At 31.0% G+C, this 6,690-nt stretch overlaps 1 long non-coding RNA gene across 1 annotated transcript in view; it reads left to right on the top strand.

Annotated features, from left to right (window-relative positions):
- The window catches only part of LOC111473150, a 58,619-nt gene extending 52,363 nt beyond the window's left edge, over positions 1-6,256 (top strand). Inside the window, exon 3 of the long non-coding RNA XR_002715571.1 lies at positions 6,169-6,256. This is a non-coding gene — a long non-coding RNA (uncharacterized LOC111473150). The remainder of the gene's footprint in view (positions 1-6,168) is intronic.
- The last annotated feature ends 434 nt before the right edge of the window (positions 6,257-6,690 follow it).

Raw genomic sequence — 6,690 nt, 5'->3', positions numbered from 1 at the left:
AAAAAAAAAAAAAAAAAAAAAAAAAAAAAAAAAAAAAATTAAGGGGTAAAAAAGTTAGAATATTTTTTAATATGACCGCACATACAATTTATGAGATATTATTGAGATATTTTTAGATAATTTTAATTTTACTTTCATATATAACTAATATAAGTCCCAAATAAATGAAGAAAAAAAAAAAGAATACGTTAAAAAAACCTCACCCCACACTTCTCTCCATAAGGTCTCATCCCTTTTCCAAACTATCTCTTGTCAACCAAGTCGTGGTCATGCTAGAATAGGCTACAATATAGGTTTTGCAAAAATAACCCCTCACACCTGAATATCAAGTTATGCAAAAAAGAAACTATGATAGAAGCATATCTAAAAAAAATATTAGATTGTTAAGTTATATATTAGATTTTTTTCTTTTCTTTTATTTAATTTTATTTTCAGAAAACAGGGCAATTATAGCTTAGATCTTCCCCTACCACCATTGCAATTAGGTATATTATGTAGATTATCACAGTCCAGAATTTGTTATAGATATTTTATTTAAAAACTAAAATATATTCGTATCAAATCACAATTAAATACAGACAAATTGAATAATGTAAACGGGGTGAAAACATATTTAAAAATAAGGTTTAGCAACACCTAAGTAGAGTCAACCATGCATGAGTTATTTATCTTTACCTCAATAACATGGTAAACATCATAAGTGACTTCACTCTTAGAATTGGAAAATGCATGCACATACAATATGTATCATGATTGGTGGGGCCTAATTTTTTATAATTGTTTTTTGGGTTCTACTTTCTCTTTCGAGTAGGGTTGAGTGAACCCACTAGGTGGGCTCGTTAACATATTCCCTAAGTTTGACTGTGGGCTAGCGTGCTCACGCTTCTAAAAACCAACAAAAAAGAGGAAAACACGAATAATATCGAGGTATATGTATTCATTCATAACATGTTAGAGAACTAATTCATAATCATTGACATACAACATGCACGAAATCTCAAAATAAAAATCATGGTTCAATGAGATGCTGCATATAATATTTCCATACTTATCATGAAGTAAATTACAATGAGACGTATGCACAAGAAATATATGTTTTGTCATTCGCTTCTCCTCCAACATTTATCTTCCTCGGCAAATTTTTTTGCTCAAATCATAGATATCATCAAAAGTACCATTTAGGGTCACTTGACAATTTTAAAATATATAAAGAATGTTCTAGTTCATGCAATGTTCGGGCATCTCACGCTCGCGCTTCCTTTTTTCTTTCATATTAAGGTCTTCGGCATATTGTGCACTTACGACTTCTCCAAATACCATGTCATGGAAGTTGAAGCGTCCCGTTTCAATCCCCAACAACTTCTCCAAATACCATCATCGGTTGAATCCATCGAACTCACATTAATGGCCCAAGTCATTTGAAGTCTGGTGAGACAACATGAATCCCGAAAGTTTTTTTTCCTAATTTATCAATTTTCTCTAAAAGAACTTTGACGATTACAATATGCTATCTAAAAGAACTTTGACGATTACAATATGCTACCTTGCTGCAAACATATCATTATTAGATAGTAAATTTTTTAAAGATGGAAATATATTTACTGACAGCTATTACTACATTTCTCAATTATTATTTTATTTATTTATTTATTTGGTGCGTATGAAAGACCATCCGAATTTTATATAAATAAATAATAGTTTTAACAATTATTATATTAGTAAATTTTAGATAATTAATAGTGGGGAGTTAATTTATTTTTTATTAATTCAAATTATCAAATTTTAGGATTTTGAGTTTAAGGAAGAAAATAAATATATAAATAAGGAAAGAGAAGAAGATTTCGAAACAAGAGGAAGAAAATAGAAAACCATTAACAAAAATATGGGAATAGAATTAAAAATTTTATTTTATTTTATTTCTATTTTTAGGAAATTTTATTTTATTTTTTTAGGAAATTTTTATTTTAATTCTATTTTTAAGAAAGGTAAGCAATTATAGCTTAGATCTTCTTCTTGAAATTATAGCCTAGATCTTTCCTAATTTTATTGTAATTATGTATCTTTTCTAATTTCTTGTACGTATCTTCTCTATCAAAATTAGGGAATGGGAATAAAATTAAAATTTTTCTCTCTTTTATTTTAATTTTGTTCTTAGAAATCACACCAATTATGTATCTTCCCTAATTCTATTGCAATTCTGTATCTTTCCAAATTCTGTTGCAATTATTTAGATTGAGTTAGAAATTATCAGAATCTAAACGAAACTGGCTTGGCCAATAAAAATATGGGAATAAATTGGTAAAAAAAAGATTTAGATGCAATAAGAATTGATTAATAAAAATAGGCAAAAAAAAAAAAAATGTGGGAACAAAATGCAGAAAGATAAATACAGAAAAAAAAAAAAGAAAGATTGATTTAAAAACTAAAACTAAACAAAAAAATAAATACAAAGAGAAAGAAAAAAAAAATGTAACATTTAGACAATAGAATTAAAGAATAAAACAAAATAAAATTACAAAAGACAAGAAAGTATCATGCATGTTAAAACAATTCTATCTATTTTTTTTAACGGTAACACCAACCATTAGTAATGATAGAAAATGAAATTGTTAATAAAAATAGAATGATATAGATATATAAATAATATTCCAAAACTTTACTCCTACCAAAACTCTAATTTTCACATAAAATATAATACATGGACCCTTGTAAATAAGAGTAATAATGTTACAGAAGTACGAATTTGAAACTGACACCATAAGTTTACATAAGTTGACTTGGATTTCAAAGGACAAACTTTTGTCATGAGCTCACATAGGTTGACTTGGATTTCAAAGGACACAATCAAACTTTAAATTATATAATTGAGTATCTAAATTTGTCAAAACTTGATCTGGGAGGATTCCTAAAGCACAAATAGTGACTCAAAATAAAGGTAACATTGCACTTTCAGATTTAAAATTATATGGAAATATTTTTAACAAGATTCTAAATTAGATGAAAATATTTTCATTCTAGAATTAATATTAAAGTTGGGTGAAGTTTTCCTCAAATAAAATAGATGGAAATTATTAGATATATTTCTTACCGGGCATAATTAGTTTCCAATCATTATAAATAGTAAATTGTTTAAAGATGGAAATATATTTTACACAACAGCTATTACTAAATTTCTAAATTAGTTGTTCACAAGAGATTATATAAAGTTGTGATTTCATAGTTATAATACTTGTGTGAGGACAAAATGGGTTTGCTTAAAGATGTCAATATGGTTTATGCCTTCTTGTTGATCTCTCTAGTTGCTATTTTGTCCAATCTCAATGGTCTCGAGGCAAAGTGGAATGAGAGTGACAATGTATCTGGTATAGCGTTCGAGTATGCTCCACTTCCCTTCCTACTCCATTGTGGTACTATTGAGCTAGGCGAGACGCCAGTTAGGGAGATGTTACTCTTTCCTTCCTACTTCGGTGTGGTACTGTAACGACCCAAAATTTTCTACTTAATTTAAGGTCGCTACTGTATACGTACCATAAACATTGAATGCGGAAGACTTCATTTAAATTCCATAAAACATAATCTTTATCTTAAAACACAGTCATGGACTTACGTGTTTCGAAAACATCTTTAAAACGACACAACAAACGACTAAATCAAATAAATAAGAGTTTCAGTTAAAAACATCCTATTCTAGCCTAAGTCTAAGAAAATAAATACCACTATCCTATGCATGTGTCATGGTCTCGAGTTGTGATACCGTCGTCAGCCGTACAGGAATGCCTTGCCTTAACCTGAAAAATATAGTAGCACATGGCTTGAGTATTTAAAGAAATATTCAGTAAGTGACCCCACTATTGAAGTTAAATGCAACAATCACATGTAATGAGATGATGGAACCTATCTTTCATTCCGTTCTTCCTACGGTGTTGTCCTAACGGGTAATTTTGGATGTGTACCATATACTCTACACACAGCCCATATGTACGAGTATGGGCTCACCAGCTAGTTCGCACACCGCTGGGCCACTTTTGTTATCCAGTGGGGATATTCTAGGAGCCCTTTAGGCCGGACACCCGCTAGAACTAGTAACTATCACAGCAGCGCTATGCAAAGCATAACAATCGTTGTCCTGCCATTATATGTATGCGTTCATACCCTCGTGATTGGATAGGGGTATCCCCCAAATGCATGAGCACACATAATGCATGAGGTCCCAATACTTTTTCATTTTCATTATCCTTTAATACAACCCCGCTAGCATTATGTACATATCATATCATTTTTCATATCGTTTCAGATATCGTTCCAGATATCGTTCATCATTCATATCATATCGTTTTTCATTCTTCAGTTTTCAAATCATACATAATTCTAACGGGGTTATATTTCATGTCATTTATCGTAATTTCATGTCATTCATATCATGCTGTATACACACAATTTAAGAGACCTAACATAACGTTCTATGCTTTTAACATAACATTTCATCATATACACATCATACCATGACATATTGCATCACAATGTATCATATCATAAACAAGTCATAATGTAAACACTTCGTAGTCATATCATTTTCTAACTTATCATAGCCTTAACGTTCTTATATCTATCACAGACATATCATTACGTGAACGTACCTTAGTCATATCATCACAAGAACGTAACCTAATGTTATCGTTCTATCAATCCTAACATTATTGTTCTATCAATCTATCACAAACCTATCCCTTTCTACCCGTAACCTAACCATATTCTTCCATCAATCTCTCTTATCCATATCACTCCAGTATGTAACCTAACCTTAACGCTTCATGAACGTATTTTACTCCTATCGTTACATTTCGTTTTGTGCATCCATCTCGTATCCTATCTCAAACATATTCTTGAACACATCGTACCGTAATTATTATCATACAGTTCACATATTATAACATATAAGAAGCATATTGATCCACAGACAATTTACACATTTCAATATATATGGCACGTGCAGAACAACGGGGCACGTGTCAATATCAAATATAACCATGCTGATAGTAAGGTCACTTACCTGCCTAGCTTAAGTTGTTGTTACAAATATATCTTTAATGAAAGTTTGATTCAGTCCTTTGAAATCCGTGTCAACCTATGTGAGCCCATGACATTAGCTTCAAGTTTGAAATCTACAAAATTATTTCTTTAATTTACATGGGTCCATTGTTAAAAGTCTTGAAATGTTATATGTCTATAATTATATTTTTATTAAAAATCTTATTTTCCATAGTTACTGTTGTAGATACACCTATTTAAGTTATTTCTCCGTATTTACTTTCTCTCTATATAAATGATGTGATTGGCTAGAATTCATATAAATGATAGACATTTAGTTTCTAACTCAAAATTAAACTATTGTAATAATTCAACAAGATCTCGGGCTGTGATTTCTAAAAAAATAGGATTAAAGAAAATGAAGATTTAATATATACGTGATTATTATTCTTTTTCCGTTTTTTTTGGTTACTTTCTCGCTTCTCGTAAGGATGGGTTGAGGAGAGATAAATATGGGGAGGGATGAGAGGTTAGTGGAGAGAAGTAGTGGAAATGTTGTTTTTTTTGTTTATTTATTTATTATTATTATTATTTTAACCATTTTTTTATAATTAATATTATTGGTTTATTTCTTTATTTAGTTTTGGGTTATTACAAGTACCGTTGAGCTAGGCGAGATGCCAGTTAGAGAGGTGTTACTCTTCCCTTCCTACTCTGTTGTGGTACGGTTGAGCTTGGCAAGACGCCTGTTAGGGAAGTGTTACTCAACGGTAGATTGACTACTCTGCAAGGGGATCCATCTTATGGTAAGATGTTGATCATGCGAGTGGGTCAAGGTCGCCTGCATGATGGGTCCTGTGGAAGGACGTTGACCATGTTGTGATTAATTCTAGCTGGGTTGTACGAGGGGTACATGTAGTTATGAGGGAGCACCTCATCCTCAAATGTTGAATACCGCTTCAAAGGTTAAGTCCTTCCACCCTGAGCTGTGTACTGAGAGTACTGAGACTCTAGGGTATAGAGTATAGTTGGTGGTTCTCACCTAAACTTAGATATGAATAAGAGCCTACAAGTAGGTTGCTTACTGAGTATATTTTTATACTCACCCCGTTTCCCTTTTTTTTTTTTTCCAAGTGCTAGTCGAGGTGGGGAGGTGTTCGAGAGCTGCACTGTCACAGAGGGGAGTCGTTCCGAAGCGTCAGTTCCTTGTCGGTCTTTTAGAGTCTTGTATTTTTCTTTCATAATTGTATTTTCCGTTTGTAATATTTGACTTTAATTTTGTATTTAATTTTTGTGTCGTTGACTCCTTTTTCTTTCTTTAAATTTTATGAGATTTTCATTTCCTATTTTATCACCTTTTAAATTTTATTTGTTTTCACGATTTTCGTCTTTTTAGTCACGATTTGGTCTTTCGAAACCTAAAAAATCAGGTCGTGACAGTTCTATCGTTCAATGTTCATAGACTATATATGTATTTAAGTAATTTTAAAGCATATTGCTTTCATTTCAAGTATTCTTAAATGAATTTTTTTGAAACTCATAATTTCTATATTTGTGTTGATTGGAAAACTACTTTAAATTAATTTTACCTTCCATCTATCATTTTTCTTATTGGACTTGGTGGAAAGTAAATGAATTTAAATACATAATTTTATCCAAAGT

The sequence above is a fragment of the Cucurbita maxima genome, unplaced genomic scaffold, assembly GCF_002738345.1.
Source record: "Cucurbita maxima cultivar Rimu unplaced genomic scaffold, Cmax_1.0 Cma_Scf00105, whole genome shotgun sequence".
NCBI lineage: Eukaryota > Viridiplantae > Streptophyta > Magnoliopsida > Cucurbitales > Cucurbitaceae > Cucurbita > Cucurbita maxima.
This window is presented reverse-complemented; position numbering and strand designations above follow the sequence as displayed.